General features: G+C 37.2%; 1 non-coding gene across 1 annotated transcript; it reads right to left on the bottom strand.

The window, feature by feature from the left end:
• Window positions 1-23,749: 23,749 nt before the first annotated feature.
• On the bottom strand, window positions 23,750-23,885 carry LOC111753855 (small nucleolar RNA SNORA2/SNORA34 family). Its single transcript, XR_002788633.1, has one exon. It is a non-coding gene; the product is annotated as a small nucleolar RNA SNORA2/SNORA34 family (small nucleolar RNA).
• Between the last annotated feature and the right edge of the window lie 396 nt (window positions 23,886-24,281).

Consider the following 24,281-nt stretch of genomic DNA (forward strand, 5'->3'; position numbering starts at 1 on the left):
ATTCAGGACGCTGAGGCAAGAGTATGGCAAGGTTGAGGTCAGCCTGGGCGACATAGCAAGACATTGTCTCAGAGTAAAGAAAAAAAGATAATACAGAGATTAGCACTAAGGTGCTTTCCTAGCATGCTTGTGGCCATGGGTTCACTCCCTTGCAAACAAACAAAAAATATTATGCTTCATTTTGGATTTCTTCAATGATTTGCTGTAGCTGCTTTTGTAGACTTTGTCATTCATCATGGTTGCCTTGTCCATACCACTGATACTGTAGCTCTGCTGAATGTTGCGCCTATTGGTAGGCATCTTTTTGAGGATGTTGCTGTTTTTTTCTGGCTGCAGTTGATGATCAGTATATTGGTAAACTGAGGATGCCAAAGCCTTGTTCATTGTTGATTGTGATGTATTCTGTCAAAGGGTTTGAAAATGGTCTGTAATATACTCTGTCACTGGTTTTATTTTATTTTTATTTATTTTTTTGGTACTAGGAGTCGAATTTGGGACCTTGTGCTTGCCAGGCAGGCATTTGTGCCACTGAGCTATATCTCTTGCCCTATTTATTTTATTTCTGTATTTTTTACGGAGTATCAGAAATCAAACTCAGGGCTTTGAGCTTGCCAGGCAGCTACATCCCCAGCCCTGTTACTGGTTTTAATATAAACAGTAATTTCATTTTTACTTATAGTCTTCTCTTTTCTTAAACTCCAATTTGAATCCAGAATGGTCATAGTGAAAGGTAATTCCTAGAGTTAGGCACTTTCACTGCAGTATGTTAAAAATTATTTCTCTAAGTGCTAAAACTCTTTGTTTCTAGATCAAGCTACCTGATTTTTTCTTTGCTTAAAATAATATGCTTACGCTCAGGTTTTTCAGTTTGGCATGTAAATACATTTCATTGTCTTCCTGTCCTTTCAGATGGGTATGTTGGTGTACACCATAATCTCAGCATTTGGGAGGCCAAGGCAGGAAGATTACTGCAAGAGAGGCCAGCCTGAACTATACAGTGAGTTAAAAGCTGGTCTGAATTACATAGTGAGACCTTGTCCCAAAAAAATCCTGAACTGAACCAAACCAAACCAAATTGAACATGGCATTTCTCTATCGGAAAATACACATCGCACTTAGTATAGTATCAGGTAGCTTATTGCCTGTGATAGGATTAAGGTAGGTATGGAAAATGATTAAATAATATAAAGTAAGTATGAAAAGTGGCTAAGAAAACATGGCTTAGGGCTGGGGATGTGACTTAATGGTAGAGCACTTGACTTGTACCCTGGGTTGTTTCCCAGCACTACCAAAAAAAAAAGTGCCTTAAAAGAAAATATCAATAGGGGCTGGGGATTTAGCCCAGCAGCATAAAAAAGAAAATATCAATAAAAAAAGACAGAAAATATCAATGAATAGTTATACATTATTCAGAGATGTACAAGATAACATCAGAAACTGTAGAAAGACTATAAGGAAAAAATACTTATCAGCATACTTCTCAGTAGACATGTATAAATGTAAAGAGATAACATTTTGAAAAGGCAGAAAGAATATAAATGGAACTCAAAATGCCATAGCCAGCTAAATCACTATTAAAAAATGGGAATTAAACACTATTTTAGACAAAAAAATTGGAAATTTACCTTTCTCATACCAGTGATAATAGAAAAGGTTTAGGATGTACAGGAGGAAGAAATCTGTTAAACACAGGAGAGAATGAACCACAAGAAGTAATGTTTAAAAAAAAGCAGCTGCAATGTTGTAGCCAATGGTTGTGTATGCCTGTAATTCCAGTGCTCTGGAAGGCCGAAGGAGGAGAATCCAAATTTTGAGCCCCACCTGGACAATTTACTAAGGCCTTGTTTCCAAAAAAAAAAAAAGTGATTTAAGGTGTTTAAAAAGATGCTGGAGGTTAGGGTCATAGGGTTTAAAGCATGAGGAAATGATCACAATAGTATAATACATAGGAAGGGGAAAATGGAACTGTGCTTTTTTTTTTTTTTTTTAAATAGATACTGGGGATCAAACTCATGACCTCACACTTGCCACATAGGGGCTTGTGCTGCTGAGCTATATCCCTTGCCTAGAAGTATGCTATTTTAAGGTTCTTTTCTTATTGTAAAGCGGTTCAGTATTCCTGTTAGATAGAGTAACTAGTAAAAGGAGGCACAGACATATATACTCCTAGTTCCAAGTTGCCAATAAGTTTGATAATTCATAAAATAGACAAATTTCTTCCTTTTGTTCCTCATTTTTTCTTGAGGATTGAACTCAAAGGCACTATGCCATTGAGATACATTCCCAACCCTTTTTATATTTTATTTTGAGACAAGGTCTTGCTGAGTGACCCAGATTTACCCCAAACTTATAAGCTTCCTGCCTCAGCCTCTTGAGTAGCTGAGATTTTAAGCATGCACCACCCTACTGGGTTGGACAGCTTCCTTGAAAAACACAAATACTGACAATAAAAAGGGGTTAAAAAGCTAGTAGCAGGAGCTGGGGATTTAGCTCCGTGGTGTATGCACCTGCCTAGCAAGTGCTAGGTCGTGAGTTTGATTCCCAGTACCAAAAAAAAAAGAAAAAAAAAAGCTAGTAGCTCTATATTTAGTAAAGAATTTAATAAATATAAATCTATCTTAATACCAGCAGAAAAAGCACCTAACAAAATTCAACCATTGTTCATGGTAGAAATTACTCTCAGAAAACTAAGAATAGGGTGGGTGTCTTCAACCAGTTAAAGAACATCTATAAAAAACCCCAGAATTAGCTGGGCGTGATGGTTCACACCTGTAATCCCAGCACTCGGGAGGCTGAGGCAGGAGGATTGTTGTGAGTTCGAGACCAGCCTGGGCTAGAAAGTGAGCTCAAGGCCAGCCCGAACTGCATAGTGAGACCCTGTCTCAAAAAAAAAAAAAAAAAAAAAAAACCAGAACTATCAATACTCAATGGTAAAAGACTTAATACTTCCTTGCTAAAACTGGGAACACGACAAGTATGTTATCTCATCACTCTTAGTGAACACTATTCTGAAGTTCTTAGTTTCATAGCCAGTGCAATAAGTCAAGGAAAAAAAAAACATATAGCTGAAGAATTAGTAAACAATAAGTGAAATTTTTATGTTTATGAGAAGATGTCTAATAGAAATTTATTTCTTTTTTGTGTAGTAGCTCAAAGAAGATAGATGAAAAAAAGAAAAAGAAAAAAGAAGGTAGATGGATTTTGCTCCATGGAGCCGTCCTAGAGACACACTAGTCGGGCAGCATATTATCTTCAGTATTATAGCTTGCAAGACTGTGCTCGTTTGTAACAGTCTACATGCTACTGTAAAGGATTGTGAAAAGAGAATATAGTCTCAATAAATTTTTTTTTGTTCTTTGAGATGGGATCTTGCCTTGAACTTGTAGTGGTCCTCCTGCCTAAGCCCAAGTTTGTATAGTAATCCTCTTCTCTCAGCCTTCCTAATTCTGGGATTACGTATGTGTGCACCATGCCTAGCTAAATTCTTAGTAGCTTACAGCCTATACTTAGATATATTCTATTGTTGGCAACTTTGAAGTGGAATTCCATGAAAGGGTGTCAGTCTCTGGGAGGCAAACACTGTATTATGGTTTCCAGTCCCTGGGAAGGACTCTAAACACTCCCCCAGGTCTGCTGAGTTTCCTAAATTTTCTGGTTCACAGATATGGCAGGTTTTACATAAACCTAGCTGTCAAAATTTAAGTGTGGTGAGATGGAATACTTGCAAAATAAGTCAGACAAAGCAGATTTTTTATGTACATAGACACCAAGGATAAACAAAAGTTTAGGATCCACAATGAATTGATCTCCCAGGCCTTGGGAAGGTTGACCAGGATGGATGCAGTCTTACCTACATTTGCTTCACTTTACCACATTGCAACTGAGGGAACTTGAAAGCAATGTGATTAGAATTTTACACATCAGGAGACTTTTGGATCACCAAGCTCAAATGTTGTCAAACAACTGTTCTAGGAGGACAAAGCCTCAGCTAACCTGGACAGTCTCTCCCATCTCAGGTTGCTGCATTGTGGGTGGATTCAGCCTGAGAACTGGAAGTAAGAGGAGAAAAAACTGGTGCAGCCATCTCTATTCATGGACTGTCCTCTTATAGCAATTTTGCCATCTAAAAATAAAAAAACAAAGACCTGAAATGTATTTCAGTGTGGAGGCCTTGGATTCAATCCCCAATACTGGGGAGAGGGAACTTACTTTATCTAACTGATAAAATTAATATATTTAATAGCCTGAGTTACTGGGAAATATGGGAAAATTGGAGCTGATCTTTAATATTGGTGGAGATATAAATTGGAATTACCTTTTCTTAAAAAATTGGAGTTAGGCATGGTGGCATATACCTATAATCTCAGCATCCCGGGAGATTGAGGTTGGTGGATGGTGAGTTCAAACCCAGCCTGGCCAGTTTCATGACCTTAGCAACTTAGTGAGACCCTGTCTCAAAATATAAAATAAGACTGGATACAGCTCAGTGTGAAGGCCCTGAGTTCAACCCCCAGCACCACAAAAACATTAACAGTCACCTCCACCCCAAAATTAAAGATTTAAGACATATTCAATGACTCATAACATCACTGTTTGTAAAAACAGATTGTGCAAATTACATCCCTCACCAGAGAAATTAATAAATAAATTATGGTTTATTCACACAGTGGGATACCATAATCAAGTGTATCTAAGTGATTACCGTGGGTCTCAAACATAATATATATAGAAAGTAAATTTAAAGCCAGGTGTGGTGACACATGCTTATAATTCCAGCACTCTGGGAAGCTGAGGGAAGAGGGTTGTAAGTTTAAGCCTAGTTTGGGAGATTTAGTGACTTAATGAGATCCTGTCCCCCGCTCCCCTCCAAAAAAAAGGTCTCAGCATGTAGTTTAGTGTGAAGGCCTTGGGTTCAGTCCCCAGTATGTGGTCACTGGGAGGAGAGTAAGTTTTAGAATGTTTCATGCAGTATGATATCTATGTAAAAATTTCAAACAAAACAATGATGAGCATATAAAGTACAAAAACAGTTGTGATAATACTTTAGGATAGTTGTTATTTCTGTGGAAGTAAGGAATGTGCAGATAGGGTAGAGCTTTTTTTTTTTTTTGTCTTTTTCCTTTTTTAATTTAATTTTTATTATTATTATTATTTTTTTGTCTTTTTCGTTTTTATCGGTACTAGGGATCGAACTCACGACTGCCTACTTGTAAGGCAGGCGCTTATGCCGCTGAGCTAAATCCCCAGCCCCTTCTTTTTCCTTTTTTATTGGTATCGGGGATCAAACCCATGACTGCCTGCTTGCAAGGTAGGCGCTTATGCCGCTGAGCTAAATCCCCAGCCCTAAGGTAGAGCTTTTAATTGTATTTGTATCATTTTCTCCTTTTTTCCTTTTTTATATTTTATTTTAATTTTTTGTCTTTTTGAGACAGGGTCTTGCTATGTGGTTCAGGCTGGCCTTAGACTCACTTTGTAGCCCAGGCTGGTCTCAAATTTGCAATAATCCTCCTGCCTCAGCCTCCTGAGTGCTGAGATTACAAGAGTGCACCACCACGCCTGGCCTGCCTTATTTATTTATTTATTTGGTACCGGCATTGAGCTTCCAACCATGGGCATGCTAGGCAGGCTTTGAGCTGCTGAGCTAAATCCCCAGCCCTGTCCTTTCCTTTATATTTTGGAAGTTCTGAGTATTGAACACAGGGCCTGATGAAAACACTTCACATTCCCAGCCTGAATATCCATTTATGAGCCTTCTCATGAAATGTATTTCCAGAGCTTAATGAAGGTAATAAGCTCCTAAATTCTCTTAATTATGGATTATTTCAAATATATACAGTATCAGAAAATTAAATGATATCCAAAGATATTAACACATTGCTGGACTACAAAGTGAGCTTAAGGCCAGCCTGAACTGCATAGTGAAACCTTGTCTTAAAAATTACCAAAAAAGGGGCTGGAGGTTTAGCTCAGCGGCATAAGCGCCTGCCTTGGAAGCAGGCAGTTGTGAGTTCGATCCCTGGTACTGATAAAAAGGAAAAAGACAAAAAAAAAAAAAAGAAAATACCAAAAAAGAAAAAGTGTGGTCTCAAGGTACATCCATTTACCTAGAAATGTCTCAGGCTTTTCCTTTATGCAGAGTAGTACTGCACTGTATAAAATCCCTCCCATCTTCTTTACCCATTCGTCAGTTGATGGGCATTTGGGTTACTTCCAAAATTCGGCTATTATAAACTATGCTACTCTAAGCATGAGTGTGCATATATCTCTGTGGTATGATGCTTTTAATTCTTTTGGGAAGATACCAAGAAGGGGAATATCTGGGTTAAATGGAAATTCTAGTCATAGGTTTTTTTTTTTTGAGACAGGGTCTCTGTGTAGTCCAGGCTGGCCTTAAACTTGCCATGTAGCCCAGGCTGGCCTCAAACTCACAGCAATCCTGCATCAGCCTCCTGAGTGCTGGGATTATAGGCATGCTCCACCACATCCAGCTTTCTAGTTCTAGTCTTTTGGGGACTCTCCACACTGATTTCCACGGTGGTTGCACTAGTCTACACTCCAAACCAGCAGTAGAGAAGGGTTTCTTTTCTGTCACAGACCCATCCGCATTTGTTAATGGTCAATTTCTTTTTGTTTTGTTTTGTTTCATTTCATTTTATTGGTCAGTTTCTTGATAATGGCCATTCTTTCTAGGGTGAGATAGAATATCAGTGTTGTTTTAATTTGCATCTCTTAAATGATGCAGTGATGTTGAACATTGTTCCATACATTTATTTGCTATTTGTACTCTTACTCTGAGAAGTGTATATTCATCTCAGATGCCCATTTTTGAACTGGGTCTTTAAATTTGGGAGGGTCTTATTTTTCAAGTTCTTTATATGTTCTCGATAGTAATCCTTTATCTAAAAAACAGTTGGCAAACATTTTTCTCCCACACTGTGCGTTGTCTCTTCACTCTATTGGTGGTTTTCCTTGCTGTGCAGAAGCTTTTTATTTTTAATTCTAAGTTTTATTTTTGTTCCTGGGAATTGAACTTACAGCCTTGTGCTTACCAGGCAAGCCCTGAGTCACTGAGTTAAATTCCTGGCCCATGCAGATGCTTTTTCTTTATTTATTTTTGGTACTGGGGATCAACTCACAACCTTGTACTTGCCAGGCAAGTGCTTATGCCCCTGAGCTAAATCCCCAGCTGCAGAAGCTTTTTATTTTTAATAAATTTTATTTGGTACCAGGGATCAAACTCACCACCTCATGCTTGCCAGGCAGGGATTTATGCCACTGAGCTAAATCCCTGGTCCAGAAGCTTTTTAATATGAGATAACAGTTGTTCTTTCTGATCATTCTTGTGCAATTGGGGTTTTGTTCATGAAATCTTTGCCTGCACTAATGTCTTCCAAGAGTTCTAGTCATCTTCTCTTTCACCAGATTTAATGTTTCTGTTTTAATATTTATTTATGTTTTTTTTTTGGTACCTGGGATTAAACTAACAACCTTATGCTTGCCAGGCAGGCATTTATGCCACTGAGCTACATCCCTGGCCCTTGTTTTAATATTTAGATCTTTGATCCATATTTATTTTAATTTAGTGCATGCTGAAAGATATAGGTATAATTTTAATCTTTGGCATGTGGAAAGCCAGTTTTTCCAGCTATTGTTCTTCCCTTGACTGTGTTTGGCACCTTTGTCAAAGGTAAGGTGGCTAGGTATGTCAGTAGTTGTTTTATGCAGTTGTTTATGCAGGTTACTCCATTGACCTTTGGGTCTGTTTTTTACAAGTACCATGCTGTTTGTATTGCAGTAGCTTTGTAGTATAATTTCTGGGATTGTGACACCCCTGTCTCGCCTTTGTTGCCCAGAATTGCCTTTGTTATTCTATGTCTCTTCTGATTCCAAGTGAATTTTAATACTACTTTCTCTTAATTGTGTGAGAAATGCTGTTGGAATTTTGATCAGAATTGCATTCAATCTGTATAACAATTTTGGAAGTATGGCTATTTTCATTACATTAATTCTTCCTATCCAAGAGAAAGAGATATCTTTCTGTTTTCTTTCTTTCTTTCTTTTTTTTGGTACCGGAGATCAAACTCATGACCTAGCGCTTGTCAGACGAGTGCTTATATCACTGAGCTAAATCCTAGGCCCCTCTGTTTTCTGATATCCTCTTCAATCTCCTTTTCCTATGATTTTCTTTTTTATTTTATTTTTACTTTTTTTTGGTACTGGGGATCGAACTTACAACCTTGCACTTACCAAGCAAGGGCTTAAACCGCTTAATAAGATATTGGCAAACAAAATGCAGCAAATCACCAAGATCATACACCATGACCAAGTTGGATTCATCCCAAGGATGTAGGGATGTTTCAACATACATAAATCAATAAATGTTAACAGAGCCAAGAGCAAAAACCATATGATCATCTCAATAGTTGCAGAAAGAGCTTTTGAGAAAATTCAACACCCATTCATGACAAAAACCTCACAGAAAATTAGACACAACACCTTTATCTCAATCTGATAAAAGCCATCTATAACAAACCCAACAGCCAACATTACACTCAGTTTCAAAAACTGAAAGCTTTTACACTAAAGTCAAAACAAGACAGGATGTGTACTGTCACCACTCTCATTCAATATAGTTCTAGAAACTTTAGCCACAGGAATTAAGACAAGAGAAAGAAATAAAAGGAATAAAGATACAAAAGGAAGAAGTTAAATTATCATTATTTGCAGATGGCACAATACTCTATGTAGAAGACCCCAAAAACTCCACCAAAAAACTTCTAGATTTAAAAGCCAAATTCAGTAGCATAGCTGTATACAAAGTCAACATTCAAATAACCAATGCACTGAGAGAGAAATCTGGAAACATCTTTCACAATAGCATCCAAAAAATTGAAATGCTTAGGAGTCAATATAACGAAGGAAGCAAAAGACCTCTACATTGAAAACTATAGGACTCTGAAGGGCTGGGGATTCACTCTGATTCTTCTTATTTATGTATTTATTTATTCTGTATGTATGTATTTTGAACTCATGACTTCGTGTTTGCCAGGCAGGCACTTATGCCACTGTGTTATATCTGACTTTTTTTTTTTTTTTTGTCTTTTTGAGGCAGGGTCTTGTTCTGCAGTTCAGACTGGCCTTGAATTCATTTTGTAGCCCAGACTGGCCTCAGTCTCTTAGCTATCCTCTTGCCTCATACTTCCAAGTGCTAGGATTACAGGCATGTGGCACCATACTCAGCTGATTCATTGTTTCTTTGTATTATTTTCTTAATCTCCATTGCATTAATTTCTGCTTTGATATCTGTAATTTCCTTCCTCATGCAAGCTTTGGGTTTGGCCTCATTTTCTTTTTCTAGAAGCTTAAGGTTCAGCGTTAAATTGTTTATTTGATATTGCTCTGTTTTACCGATGTGGGTATTCATGGCTATAAATTTTTCTCACAGGACTGGTTTCATCGTGTCACATAAGTTCCAGTATGTTGTGTTGTCATAATCAGGGGCTGGGGGTTTAGGTCAGTGGCATAAGCGCTTGCTTTGCAAGTACGCAGTCATGAGTTCGATCCCTGGTACCGATAAAAAGGAAAAAGACCAAAAAAAAAAAAAAAATCAATAATCAACCATGCTTTTTGCCCTGTGCCACATAGGTGTTATTTCGCTTTTTATTTTGTGTTTGTTTGTTTGTTTGTTTGTTTGGCACTGGGCTCAAACTCATGACCTTGAGCTTGCTAGGCAGGTGTTAATGCCCCTGAGCTAAATCCCCAGCTCTTCATTTCACTTTTTTTTTTGGTCTTTTTCGTTTTTTGTCGGTACTAAGGATCGAACTCAATGACTGCCTGCTTGCAAGGCAGGTGTTTATGCCACTGAGCTAAATCCCCAGCCCCTCATTTCACTTTCTCAGGCAGTACATTTCAACAGAATATGTAAGACCTGAGTTTGAATCCTATCCTTGATATTTACTATCCTGGTAAAATTGGACATGTTATGAAACCTCTCCAAGCCTCAATTTTCTCATCTATACAGTGGGTTAAAATAATAAGGTAGTTGTGAATTAAAGTAACTTCCAAATTAAACTCAAATAAATTACATAATAATATGGACTAAGCCCTGAACAACAAAATTATTTCTGTGTTTTGAAGAGATGAATGAGGGTGTCACCTTTGAATTGTTGAGACTGGAATCAGGAGGTAGAGATAGCAGTCCAAGAAATTAACCATAGAAGCAGAAACTGAGTAGATGTGAGTATCAGATTGGTGGAGTTAGAGTGAGGCATATTTATGAGATAGATTTGACTCAGGATGAGTCTTCAGAGGTCATGATTAGTCTAGTGGACTACTAGTAGGCCCATACAATATACACAATGGATGAACAATAAAGAGTTCTTAATGGTTTTGTTGATTAGTATTATTCATATCCGATTCTAAGCTTTATAATTGTTATGTTATACTTTTCAGAGCCATTTTTCCTTCCTTGCTTTTGATAAAGGAATTAATATTTTTTACGTCATGGCCAGAGATTATCTATGGATAATCTTTGAGTCATTTACAGTACTTTATGCCCAATAAATAGTCATCATTGGTGATTATGTGATGACATGTGATCATTTAAATTATAGACTAAATAATTACATATATGTTCTTCCCTAATTTGTATCTTGAAAATTTTGAAACACAGAAAAACTAAAAAAACAGAACAACAAACATCCCTATCTGAATTCATTGTTAACATTTTGCTACGTTTGCTTTATTCTCTATTTACATATAACATTATGAATTTTTTTTTTTTTGTCTTTTTCCTTTTTTATTGGTACCAGGGATCGAACTCACGACTGCCTGCTTGCAAGGCAGGCGCTTATGCCGCTGAGCTAAATCTCCAGCCTCCAACATTATGAAATTTATACACGCATATTATATCCAGCTAGTATAACAATTTTATATATATTATTTGATACCATGATCCAAGATGTTAATTTACAGTCTCGATTAGATACAAGTTAAGTATACAATATCATTCAGTTGCATTATTAGTGATGTTACATTTGGTCACATGGTTAAGGTAGTGACTCCCAGTTTTCTTTGTAAGGTGTGTTTTGTTTCCCCCTTTATAGTTATCTATTTGATATTTTGGTATCATGCAGATGTCCTTTCTGTCAATTATTAAAACATATTAGTTGTCTTAAGTGTCTTGCCCAGATGTATAATTGAGTCATATTCTTAGGTTCAAAATCAGAAGATAACTGTATAGATTTGTAGTTTTCAACTAGAGGCAGTTTTGCCCCTTTTTGGATATTTGACAATGTCTGGAAACATTTTTGAGTTTGAGTTGTCACAGCTGAGGAGTGTAGGACAGGTATGCTACTGGCATGTAGTCGGCAGAGGTCAGGCCTGCTGTTAGCATGGGGCTGTCTCCAGCAGCAAAGAATTATCTGTCCTGGAATATCAATAATTCTGCTGCTGAGAAACCTTAACTTAGGTGTTGAATTAAGCTTCTCACTCACACATAGTTCACTGGGCACTTTGGAATTGTTAATAAAGTTTTAAAGCCTGTCTTCAGCAATGGTTGAAAATAAGCAGTTGTTACAGTCTAGCAAAATTTTCCCACGATTTGAACCAAGCAGAATTTTACTACCCACCTGTTCTTTTTTATTTCCTTTATAGGTATCTTTTCAAAAAGAATTTAAATGCCTTTCTCTATTTCTAGTAAACTAATAAATAGTGAGGAATTTTAAATTTTATCATATGTGCTACCAAAGTGAGCACATGAGGAATTTTAAAAGACTAGCATTAATATATTGAAGCATTTTGTTCTGACTCTGTGTTTCCTAGGCAGGCTTGGAATATCATCTTAAAAGCCTCAGAGCCATGGAAGAGAAAATGGAGAAATACCAAGCCAAGTTAAGAATTTGTTGTTGCAAAAGTGGCCCAGAAAGAGTGACTGGAATTCAAGAAGGGGCAGGGGAGTGCAGAGGGCATTTCCACTTTCACACCTGTAAGTTATTAATGATCTTTGAAGTGATTGTTGATGGAAGCTCTTGTACATTTGAGCTGCTTCACATGTATACTTAGTGTATTCAGAGCACTTTCCAGCTTCTGGAGCTTTGCAATATCTTCAAGCTGAATCAGAGATCAAACAGCAAAATCCATGACTTGGGAATATCATATAGCTATGTGACGTGTGGAAGGATCTGGAGTTTGAGAATCAATGCCTAAATAACTACACTGTATATTTCGAACTCTGGGAAATTAGCATTTCTTTTAAACCTTTTTAAGTAGCAGTGTCACAGAATAATGTCCCAGAATTTAAAGATAATATAGCAGGAGCTAATGTTTTTGTACATTTTGTTTTAGATTCATAAACTTATTCTTAGAATATTAAAACCTAATTATCTTTTTGTTCAATTTGTCATTGAATAGCTTATACAGCATTTGCTTATTTTATGTTTTTTTTGCTTATTTTACATTTTAAGCTGCCAGACATTACCTTCTCTTTTGAGATCTGAAAAGACAATTTTGTTTGTACTCCACAAACACTGAAGTTAAGCCTAACTTTCTGTGCAAGGGAATCAGCATATGAATTCGTTCAGTAACTATAATTTCACTCTTAGAGGAAGGAGCAACGCACATACTTTTATTTTTATTTTACCTTATTGGTTTTTTTTTTTTTTTGGTATTGGGGATCAAACTCATGACTGTGCGCTTGCCATGCAGGTGCTTATGCCACTGAGCTAAATCCCTGGCCCTTATTGGTATTTTTAAGATTATTTTTTATGCTTTCTACTAACATGTCTTGTTGACTAAAATAAAAGAGTACTGACACAACTAAAGAATTCAGTGGGGGAAAAAAAAAGAATTCAGTGGGAATGCTAAAGAAGTCAGTGGGAATTATAGAACATGATTTATTTAAAAGTAATTGTTACTTTTTATTTATTTATTTATTTATTTTGCTTTAAATAATTTATTTAACTGAAATGAACTTCCACATATTTTTTAAATTTTTTATTTTATTTTATTTTATTTTATTTATTTATTTATTTTGGTACCAGGGATCAAATTCATGACCTTGCATTTGCCAGTCAGGTGCTTGTGCCACTGAGCTATACCCCTGGTCCTCCAAATTATTTGGTTTTTATTTCTTTTTGGTCTTTGAGACAGAGTCACTGTGCAGTTCAGGATAGCCTTTTTTTTTTTTCTTTTGGTACCGAGGCTCAAACTCACAACCTCATGCTTGCCATGTAGGCATTTACGGCCACTGAGCTAAATCCCTGGGTCCTTTTTTTTTTTTTTTTTTTTTAAACTGTTTTCTTTTTTTGGTACTAGGAACTAAACTCAGGGCCTCACATTTGCCAGGCAGGCGCTGCACTGCTGAGCTACATCCCCAGCCCCCAAATTTTTTATTTTAAAGAGATTAAAACCAAGCAAAATTAAACAAAATAAGCCAATCAAACCAAAACAATGTAAGTGATATAGGGTTTCAAAACAAGATAATAGGAAATCAACAATGGCTACCATAATGCCTCTTCAGATCTTCAGAATAGCTGCCTATATCATCAGACATAGGAAAATCAAACAGAACAAAACAGAATAGAACCAATAAAAACAAAATAATGAATGCAATACAGGATTTTAAAACAATTATAGTAAATCCAAAATAGCTACCATAATATATCTTGTTATCTTTGAAATAGCTGCCCATGCCATCAGATATAATAAAGTCAAACAAGACAAAACAGAATAAAACCAACCAAACCAATGAAAACATACAGGACTTTAAAACAAGTCAATAGGGAATTAAAAATAACTACTATTTTCAGGAGATTACCCCATAGGTGCTGTACTGTGTATTGTTATCATATAAATCAATGATCAGAGTACTGGCTTTACGCCTGCAAAGTCAGTGAAACACTATAAACACTACAAGCCTTAAGTTGTATTTTACCTCAATAGCTATCATCCAGCCTGTGTTTCTCCAGATCCGGTCAGTCATGGGAGTGGGGGAGGGTAGCAATCTTGGCTCTTCTTGTCTCCCTGCCTACATATTGGGAGGGGCTGGCATCAGTTTGTCCTTCCTGTGTGTGGCACTGTCTCACAGGAAGAGGTTGGCTTCTCGTTCTCCTCCCTGCAGCCTGTGAATGGTGACTTCCATTTTTTTTATATACATCTTTTCCTTGTGGTGATTTACAGGATCTTCAAGCCAATATAAATATTTCAGAAATATTTGGTCATTTGTGTATACTCCTGCACAATACCTCAGCAATATCTTTCAGCAAGAATAATACTGGAGAGTGAAGACTTGACACAATCAGCTAGGTAGAATGAAAATCTGCTCCAAATACTTGTTTCTGAGGTAAAGGCACCACACACCTGTTAGATTAAGAAAACCATACTTACAACCAAGAATGATTTTTTTATTTTTAAGTAGGGTCTAGAACACTTAACCACCAATTGAGTACTCAATGGCAAAGCTACAGCCCCAGTGTATGCCATGAATAGATTCCAACAACTCAGGCCCCTTCCCATTGGTTCTCATAAAGTGTGGTTCTCTGATCAGGGCAGGCTGGTGCCTCAGTTGAACCCAGGTACCTTTCTTTTTGATTTTCTTCTTTTTCTGATCATTTTCCTTGATACCTTTCAGGAAGCTATCGTGACTCTTTGAGCATTTAATATGCTCAATTTTCACATTAATACTTTTGGCAAGTATTTTATCCTTCACTTGCTTGTTCACAATAATGCCAGCAGCATGCTGGGTAACATTGTAGACTCTTTGTTTTGCCATGGTAACATTTATGCACAGTACCCATTTCTTTGATATTTACAGTATCACCCTTTTTGTAGATTTGCATGTATGTGGCCAAAGGAACAACCCTACGTTTTCTCCTCTTTCCTTTTATGTTCATCATTTTGTTTGTTTGTTTGTTTTTTGGTACTGGGGATTGAACTCAACCTCACACTTGCCAGACAGGCACTTATGCTGCTGAGCTAAATCTCCAGCCCTGTGTTCATCATTTTGGCAAATTACTAGAAGATGGTGGTTCCAGCCAAAAGACAGTCATGACTTATTAGGCAAGTGTTGCAGCTAATCTTGGATTAGAAACTAAGAATTAGGGGCTGGGGATTTAGCTTAGCAGCACAAGCACCTGCTTGCAAGGTTGAGTTCAATCCCTGATACCAAAAAACAAACAAACAAACAATAAAAAAACCTAAGAATTAAAATGAAAAAATTCTATTAATTATTATATATATTATATTTTGCTCAAGTTCTACAAAATGTCCTGAGCTCTGTGTGTGTTTTTTTTTTTTAAACTTTTTATTGGTACCAGGGATCGAACTCACGACCACCTGCTTGTAAGGCAGGTGTTTATGCTGCTGAGCTAAACCCCAGCCCCAGCCCCTTCTACAAAATGTAAAAGAAACATTTAACAGAAAGATATGATATGTGTCATTTTGTATATCATTATAAATTGAATGAGTGGATTAAGGAGAGGGAATGGGGAGATGATAAGAATAATTATTTTCATATCTGGGATCCTATCTTACTCTCCTCAGGAACTCCTTTTCCTCCTTTTCTTCATCTTGCAAATTCTCATTATTCTTTATGAAAGACATTCATTTAGATCAGTACCACAAGCTAATAAGGACAGTATAACAAGTATGTAACCCCCCCAACTTATTCATAAATCCTGACAGAGATGTTAGCAAACTGAGTACACTTATAAATAAAAACAATAAATACATGATGGTCAAATTGGGTTCATTGCAGGAATGCAAGTTAGTTTACCATTTGCAAATCAATTTTATTACAATTAATATATGTAACTTACTAGAATAAGAGGATAAAGAATTAAAAAACAACTTTTTGCAGAAGGCAAAGACCTTATTCTAAACAGTCTAGAAATATGAAGAAAATTCCATAATCTGATAAAGTGCATCTTCAAAAACATCACAATAAATATACTTCATGATCAACTGTTGATGACATTTCTTTGATATGATATTAGGAAAAAGGATGCCTCAAATCATCATTTCTGTTCAAATTTTTAGTTGAGATTTGTCCTCCTCAAGTGATATGAAAAGGAAAGAAAGATATAATGTTTACAGAGAAGAAACTGGTCTTATGTAAAAATACTGTGGTTGGGGCTGGGGATTTAGCTCAGCGGCATAAGAACCTGCCTTGCAAGCAGGCAGTCATGAGTTCGATCACGGGTACCGATAAAAAGGAAAAAGACCAAAAAAAAAATATATATATATATATACTGTGGTTGCCATTGTTTAAAAACTTAATAATCAACCAATGAATTATTAGGCTGAATAAAAATATCTAATAAGATTGCAGAAGCAATATTAAAGTTGTTACTTTTTTTTTGCTTTTCCTTCTTTGTGTGTATGTGTATGTGTTTCCTTCTTGAGACAAGATTTCACTATGCAGTTCAGTCTGGCCTTGAACCTGTGGTAATCCTCCTGCCTCAGCCTTCCGAGTGCTGGAATTACATGTATGCACCTCCACGCTCAGCTCAATTACATTTAAACACCAGGAAAAATCTGTTTTAAACGTAACTTTAAAAAGTATTCTGTTTATTGTAATATCCATAATTATAAAGTACTGTATAAAATGTAGCAAATGTAACCCAATTTTCTAAGAATTTTTCCCAGAGTGTCACTAAAATTATGTGCCCAACAGAGTTTTTCTTTTTAATTTAAAACTGAATGTATAATTATATGAAGGAGCAAAGCTCTAACATTATCTAACATATTCCTAGGATTATCTAACATATTCCTGAAGAGAAATAGTAAGTTTGTTTTAGATCTTAAAAATCTACTTGTATAGTAGTAATTAAGACAGTTTTGAATTAGCATAAACTAGAGAAAATAGACTAGTGAGATAGAAGAGAGAATCTAGAATCAAATTCTAATACATGTATGGACAATAAGGGTCAAACCAGAAGATGTCAAAACTGGGTGTAGTAGCACATGTTAGTAATTCTAGCACTCAGGAAGGTGATGGGGTAGAATTATGCGGTTGAGGTCAGCCTGGGCTACATACTGAATGCAAGGATGATCTCAGCTACACAGTGAAACCTTGTCTCAAGGAAAAAAAAAAAGTTACTCAAAATGAGATGGTCCAACTACAACTGATTATCCAAGTGGAAGGAAAACTAAGCCAGGTCCCCACCACAGACTATATACAAAAATCAATTCCTAGTAAAGTGTGAAAGCTGAAACAAATTTTTTTTTTTTTTTAGTTTTACTAGGGATCAAACCCAGGGGTGACCTACCACTGAGCCCCATACCCCTTTTTACTTTTTATTTTGAAACAGGGCCTTACCAAATTGCCCAGACTGGTTTCCAACTTGCTATTCTCCAGCTTCTTTAGTGCTTAGATTACAGATATGTGCCACTGTAACCCGAAAAAGCTATAAACCATTTTAAGTGGTAATATCTTTATGACTTCAGGATAAGAAGATAAAAGAACACAAAATGGTCACACTGAAAATGAAAGATTAGTCAAACCTATTACATCAAAACAAATTTTAAAAGCACATCAAAAAGAATGAAAATACAAACTACAAGCTAGGAGAATAACTGTAACTATAACTATAACTAAAAAGGATTTATAACCAGAATGTCTTACAGATAAAAAAGAAAAACAATAAAAAAGAGCAAAAGACATGAGCAGGCATTCCATAAATATCAGTGACCTATAAATATATGCAAAGTGGTTAACTCATTAATAGTAAGAAATATGCCAGTGAAAGTATAGTAAGGTAGCATTCATTTATACCAGAATGGGAAAAAAGTTATATAGAAGTAAATGCAAGAGTTGTGGAGTAAAAGAATCTCTCACACCTGGTAAGTATATACATTATTAAAATCACTGCAGAACACTTTGTCATTGCCTAGTGGCCTTGACAACAGTAAGGCTGAGCACTGGCACATAGCAGCTGTTCCATTCCTAAGAGTGTATTCTAGAGAAAGCTTGTGTACATATTCATCAAGAGACAAGTGCAGCCTAAGATTGTGGTAACTCAGCACTGTGGAAGGATGAAATTGGATAATTGGAAGTTCCATCCCACCTGGGTTCCAAAAAAGTCTAAAATTATCTAACACACTCCTGAAGAGAAAGAGTAAGTTTCGACAATTGAATGAGACCCTATTAAAAAAAAAAAGGTGGGGGGCTAGGGATGTAATGGGGCTATAGCTCAGTGCAAAGACCCTGGGTTCAACTCCCAGTAGTGCAAATGAATTATTATTAAAATTTGAGATGGGAAAGACCTGAAGTGGAACAATGAATATGGATCCTTAAATTATTGACAGTGTTTTGTTTGATATAAGGTCTTGCTATATAATTCTGCCTGTGCTTGAACTACATAGCCCAGGCTGACCTTGATCCTCCTGTCTCAGCCTCCAGAGTACTGAGATTACAGGTGTGCACCACCTAGTCCAGCAACAGTGCTTTTTATAAGTGCACAGGGTTCCTGTTATTTTCTAAACAGTGTCTTCTTGATACAAAGTTTTATTTGTGTGTTATTTATTTATTTATTTTGAGACGGTCTCACTATGCATTTCACCCAGGCCTTCAACTCACTTTGTAGCCCAGGCTAGTCTCGAACATGCAGTGATCCTCCTACCTCAGCCTCCTGAGTGCTGGAGTTATAGGTGTGTTCCACCGCGCCTGGCTTTGTGTTTTATTTTTTATATTAGAATGGTTTAAAAAATAAGATTACTTTGTTAGTAACTAAATATATGACTCTTGGTCTTCTGTCCTTTATCAAGGATACAAATGAGTCATTTTAAAGATTTAAGAGAGCAGCACGGGGTGTGATGTTACACACCTGTAATCCCACATTTGGGAGTCTGAGGCTACTCTGGGCTACATAGTGAGCTCAGAGACAGCGTGGACCACATAATGAAACCTTACCGCAAAACAAAACCAACCAAACAAAAGATTTAAGAGAACAAAACTTAATAAAAAATAAAGTGCTTTTTAGTTGGAAGTAATTTTAAACTTCAAGAAAAATTGTAAGACTGATACACAATACCTATGTATTGTTTATTCAGAATCATTTGCTGTTAATATTCTATCTTATTTCATCATTAAAGAGAGACATTTTCTTGGTCAGTATATCCATGTTAGGAGTAAGCTACATTCATCATACCCTTTTACCTCCAGATACTTCATGGTATATTTTCTCAGACAAAGGACATTCTATTATGTAACCACAGTACAGTTATCAGTATTAGAAAATTTAATATTAAAATCATACTTTAAGAAGAATCTATCATCCACATTCCAAGTCATCAACTACCTTCACAAAGTTATATACAGCATTTGAGTTTTTCCTCCACTAGAGGTTGCAGTACATGTATCACATTTAGTTGTCATGTTTCTTTAGTTTGATCTTACACAGTTCCTCTGGTTTTCTTTGTCCTTTATAACAGTGATATTTCTGAGGCATACTAATTTTTTAAGACAATGCTTTCATTTTGAGTTCCTTTGATATTTTCTCATGATTATATTCAGGTTATAGTCCTAAATCAAAATGCTACAAAAGTAATGTACTGTGTTCTTCTTGGAGTTTCATATCTTAAGGTGCGTAACATGTTTGCTTCTCATTAGTAATGTTATGGTTTATATGTAGATGTCCCCCCAAAGCCTTACGTGCTCACAGGCAGGGTTTAGAAGGTGACTGGATTATAGGGGCCTGCAGCTGGGGGAGGGGTCTGGCTGGAAATACCTGGTCACTGGAGGCAAGGCCTGGAAGGATTTATCCTCCTTCCTAGTTCCTCCTTTCACACATGGCTTCCTTGAAGCCATGCTGTGAACAGCTTTTCTTCTGCTGTGCCCTTCTTCCATGCTATCCCACTTTGGAGTCGCCCACTGTGGACTGAACTATAAACCAAAATAAACCTCTTCCTTAAATTGTGGATGCTGAGTATTGTGTCTTAGTAATGAAGAAAGTAAGACAGGTGATATTAATTTTGATAATTTGATTAACGTGCAGTTCTCTAAGGATGAGAATATTTAAAAAATATTTCTGTGGCAAAAGCACTGGTGGAATTGAACTTCTCTAATGAACACAAGTAGGAACATGATCCTGAATTACTCCACAATGGTTTTATAACTGGATGTGATGCTGAGAGGTGAAGCCTGGTGGGAGGAGGTGGGTCACTGTGGGCATATATATATTTATATTTACTTTCTCCATATCCATTCATCTTTCATGCCTTTAGCACGGAGTGTTTGCTGTCTAGCCATGACATAGACTGTTTCTTCTCTGACATGCTCCTCCATCATGCTGCCCTACCTTGAAGCCAGATGACTATGGACTGAAACTTCTACAATCTTTGATTTAAAATAAACTTTTCTGCCTTTAACTTTTGGCTCTCAGATATTTTGTCCCAGAAGTGAGAAAGTAAGTAAGACATAGGCCTAGAAGAAGAGAGACTGGCAAGATCCACCGAATTCTTATCAGCAATGAAAAAGTTTTCTGGAAGAGAATGCATTATTTCAGGCTAAGCGAACTACAGGTGAAAGCTTAATAGTGATGTCTTAGTCATTTTCTTGTCACTGCAACAAAATACCCAATATCCACCACTCAAAGGAAAGCGTTCGTTTTGGCTTATAATTAAGTGGGCCCATTCCATAACCAGGAGGCTCAAATGCAGACATAGTGTGGTAGAAGGATCTGCCATCGAGGAAAGCTGCTCATATCGTGGTGACCAGGATACAGCATGAAGCAAGAAGCCAGGGAAGAAGTCAGACCCTTCCATGCCCCCAGTGAACCACCTCCTCCAACCAGACCCCATTTACCAGTTGTACATTCAGCTATATTTGCCCACTACCCCGTCTTCCATGATCCAGCCACCTTCCAAAACACATGCCTCTGAGAACACGAGAATTTTGTAGGTCATTCTTTTTTTTGGTACTGGGAATTGAACTCACAACCTTGTACCTGCCAGGCAGGACCCTACATCACTGAGCTAAATTCCCAGCCTTTTGTGGGTCATTCTTGATCTAAACCATAATATTCTACCCCTGACTCCCAAAAGACTCATGGATATCTCTATGTAAAATGCATTAAGTCCATCTCTTAAATGTTGCCAAAGGTTTACAGTTCCAGTGTTGCTGGAAAGTTCAACTCTATATTTTCTTCTGTGACTGTTAGCTGTGAGCCACAGTAAAAATAAAAAGGAAACACTTCCATAAAAGTGGTACAGGTTAAGCATTTCTGTTCTGAAAAGGAACAAGTGAATAGAGGGAAATCAAACCAAAGCAAGACTAAATTTTATCAGAGCAACATTAAATCTTGTAACTCCATGTCTAGCACCCAGGGCATGTTATGGCAAGATACAAGTGCAAAAAGGCTTAGGTAACCCTACCCCTATGGCATTGCTGGTTGTAGTCCTCATAGTGTCTCTTTACAGCTGGCTTTGCTCACTGTCTATATCTTTCCTGAGTAAGATGTTCCATGTTCCTGGCTTTTCCAACTTCTTGAGGTCTTTTTTTTACACTTTTGGCCTCTCACAGCTTTACACAGTGCTCCCTCAAGGGGCACACTGCCAGGCATTCTAGATTTTCTTTTGGAACCTTAATGGTAGCATCCCTGACCCAGTTTCAAAGTCTTCTGAATCACATTGTCAGGCAATCACAGCAATAACTCCTCCTCTTGGTGCCAAAATATTTTAATCTGTCATCATGGGGAAAAAATACCTGATGTATACCACTTGAGGAGAGCTTTATATTGGCTTATGTCTCAGTGGGTTTGTTCCCTTATTGGAAGGCTCAAACACACACAGCATAGCAGAAGAGGCTGCCATGGAGGAAAGCTGTTCACATCAAGGTGGCCCACAAGCAAGATGAGAAGAACCAGGAAGGGAGATAGACCCTTCCATGCCCAATGAACCACCTCTTCCAACTAGGCCCCACCTCCCAGCAGCACATGCAGCTATAGTGCTCCCAGACCTAAGCACCTTACAAAAGCCCTGCTTCTGCACACATGAGAGTTTTGGGGATCATTCTTGATCTAAACCTTAATAAGTGATTTTTTTGAATATAGGAACCTCTAAAAAGCTTCAAAAAGGGCAATCACCTATCAATATCTGCAAACCCAGAAGACATTTAACAATCTGAGATGTTCTTTGTATAATAAAAACATTGCTTTCCACTGAGTGGAGACAACCAGGTCAGAAAGAAAGGCAGGATGAAAGGGGGATGCCTGAGGGTGAAAAGAACACTGAAAAAGTTAGGTACTAAGTAGTTGTTCCTCTAATATGTTTAAAAAAGATAAGTATTATTATATGTTTATTATTTGTTCTAATATCCCTTTATGCAAGTATAAGCAGATGCAAATGTATAATCCGTAGTTTCTCATACAAAAGTTATATACTGTTCAGAATCTTGTCTTTTTTATTGTGGTAATATGTACATAACATAAAACTTACCTTCTTTTTTTTTTTTGTGATGCTGGTGATTGAGCCTAGGGCCTTTGCACTGTGCTATGTCATTAGCCCTTTTTTATGTTGAGACAGGATTGGAAGTTTAGACAGGTTCTCTCTAAATTGCTGAATTTCATGGGCTGGGTTCAAACATGGGTCCCTCTTACCTCAGCCTCCTAATATGCTGGGATTATAGCCATGTACCACCATCCCCAGCAAAATTTACCAGTTTAATTTAGGGATGTAGTTTCTGGGTCTTGTGGTAATTCTTTTTTTTCTTTGTCTTTTTCTTTTTTATCGGTACCGGGGATTGAACTCACGACTGCCCACTTGCAAGGCAGGCGTTTATGCCACTGAGCTAAATCCCCAGCCCCTGTCTTGTGGTAATTCTTGTTTCTCTTTTTGAGGAACTTGTAACTTGTTTTTCACAGTGGCAGCATCATTTTACATTCTTAAGAGAAAAGCACAAGTGTTCCATTTCTTTCACATTTTTGCCAAAGCTGTCCATCTTTTTATGTTTTTTAATAGTATATTCTAATGTGTTTAAAGAGGTATCTCATTGTAGTTTTGATTTGCAGTTCTCTAATGATTTCAAGCATCATCTTATGTGCTCATTAGCCATCTGTACATCTTTTTTAAAAATTTAAAAAATTTTTATTTTAAAGGGGGTAAAATTAAACACAACAAAACAGAACAAAATAGGACATAAGAAAGCAATGTAAGAGATATAAATTTCAAAGCTAGATGACCTGAGGTCTTCACTGTTTATCATATTGTCTCTTGTTTTCTTTCAAATAGTTGTCCATGTTTTGCATGCAGAGAATTCATACAAAACAACATAGTATAAAACTGATCCAAACAGAATGAAGAAGACATTTTAGGTCTTCAAAACCACACAATAGGGAAGTCACTAATGGATGTCATACAGTCTCTCATTCTCTTCAAAATAGCTATCCATACTTTCATGTATATTGAAGTTCAACAAAACAAAACAGGCAGGGCAGGGGAGGAGTTGCTTGGTTTCCCAGTGCTCCAGGTCCCAGCATGGCGCAGGTCCCAGTAAATGCTGGTGGCTCCCGTTTTGGGCCGCTGCAGCATGCCACGCTTACAGCCACTTACCAGGGGGAGGTGGGTCATTTGGTTTCTTGGTGCTCCAGGTCCGGCATAGTGCGAGTCCCAGTAAACACTGGTTGCTCCCGTCCTGTGCCGCCAGAGCCTGCTACACTCAAAGCTGCTAACGGGAGGAGGGGTGCGGGGCGGGTGGGGGGGAGTGTTGCTTGGTTTCCTAGCAGGGGAGGTGTGTTGCTTCAAGCTGTTTCTTGAATTTCTGTTTCAGTGAATTGACCGTTTCACTGCCCAAGTTCTGAAAAGGCCAATAGATCATAGAAAGACATCTCTTTAGGCTCCTGCTTGAAACCAACAGCATCAGGAAGCTGCTGGCCTTAATTCCGGGCCAGCATCTATACATCTTCTTTGATGAAATGTGTATGCATTTTCTTTGCTAATTTTTTAATTGAGTGGCTAGTTTTTTGTTGTTGATTTGTAGGAAGTTTTATAAACTCTGGATGCTAACCCTTAATCAGATACATGATTTGCAAATATTTTATATTCTCTTTGTGGGGTGTCTTTGCTCTGTTAATATTTCAATGTACATAGGTTTTTATTATGTGATCCTATTTATTTTTCTTTTGTTATCTGTACTTTTGGTACTGTATCCAAGAAATCATTGCCATACCTAATGTATACTGCTGCTGTCCTGTGGTGTAGGGAACAGTAGCCATTATGTCAGAGACATAATTTACCTTCCTTTTTGCCTCTTCCTTGGATGCAGAAACTGTTCAAACAGACTCTAA

Source organism: Cavia porcellus, unplaced genomic scaffold (assembly GCF_034190915.1).
Source record: "Cavia porcellus strain 051 isolate PalLab524CR breed Dunkin Hartley unplaced genomic scaffold, mCavPor4.1 scaffold_4, whole genome shotgun sequence".
Lineage (NCBI taxonomy): Eukaryota > Metazoa > Chordata > Mammalia > Rodentia > Caviidae > Cavia > Cavia porcellus.